Raw genomic sequence first — 1,359 nt, 5'->3', positions numbered from 1 at the left:
AAAACTCTTGCTCTCACACATAACACAACCGAAAACACACATGCGCACACACTTTGTAAATACAAGCTTTAACCACTAGGGGGCAATGTAGGATTTATTTTAAAAGTACAGTTTTTGTTACCACCAAACTCGAGGGTAACATCTATTAAAGGACAACCGACACCATTTTTTGTTTCCTAACTGACATCAGAAAAACGTTTTATAGCATCTAAAATACCCAAAATGTTTCATCAAATGCAAAATGGTTGTCCTTTAAATCTATGTACAATATAGTGATTAAAAAAAAAAACCGCTTAGATTAGATTTAAAAAAAAAAAAACTACTAAAAATAACAAATAGAAAAAAATATGTTGCTTTAAAGGACAACCGACGTCTCCGGACAAGTTGTGTCCATAATTTGTGAAATGGCTTCAAATGACTTCTACTGAGCGGATTTTATAAAGATTCCACCGCATATAGCCATATTTTACGTTTCAAGACTCGCGCTGAATATTCAGGAAGTCTTGTTTTCGAGTTGGTGACGAGTCCATACGTGACGTCACTGAAGGAACGCCCCTGACCGAAAAAAGGAGAGATTGTAGCAGTCTTTCCATCACATCAATGTATTTTGCTGTACTTGTTTGGTCTGAAAACCTCGTGTTGCACCAAAAAGCCGCCAGAATAGGGCGACCAAGCTCCATGGAAGGAATTTATCAGCCTGTGGAAACGGGCTGACTAATTCCCTACACGGCTTTGTCGCCATTTTCCTCGCCTTGGGTGTGACATTTCCCACCTCTGATGCCTCAAAATGAATCGATTGCAAACATGTATGCTTTCTTCTTCAGAACTATTTGAATCATATTCATAACTGGATGTGTAACAAGAAATCATATTCTCCGAATCTGAAGCCATTGTTTTGATTCTCCAGCAATGCAAGACGTCTTGGCAGTGACGTCACGAACTGAGGGCGGGACTTTATGAAAATGCCCAATTTGCAGCTCAATTTTTTGCAGATTTTGGACACTTTAAGTCATTTTTATTAGTGTTTTGCATTTGAATAAAAATATCATATCAGTTTTGGGTATTTTAGATGCTATAAAACGTTTTTCTGATGTCAGTTAGGAAACAAAAAAGTGACGTCGGTTGTCCTTTATAATGGTAAATAATGTACTTATTTTGTATGATGACTGTAAAATGTGTAAGTAGAAAATAAATGTCTCATTATTATTATTATTATTATTATTATTATTATTATTATTATTATTATTATTATTATGTGAAAGTCATGATTATCTTCACCCATGCTTCGAGTTTTCGCTGAGGCTTTAGTTTCGTTACATTTAGATTTCCTAATTAGAATTTATTTCGCTAACGACTGCA

The sequence above is a fragment of the Hippocampus bargibanti genome, linkage group LG08, assembly GCF_051943395.1.
Source record: "Hippocampus bargibanti isolate YZ-2025 linkage group LG08, ASM5194339v1, whole genome shotgun sequence".
Classification (NCBI taxonomy): Eukaryota; Metazoa; Chordata; class Actinopteri; order Syngnathiformes; family Syngnathidae; genus Hippocampus; species Hippocampus bargibanti.
Note: the sequence above shows the minus strand (reverse complement) of the source record.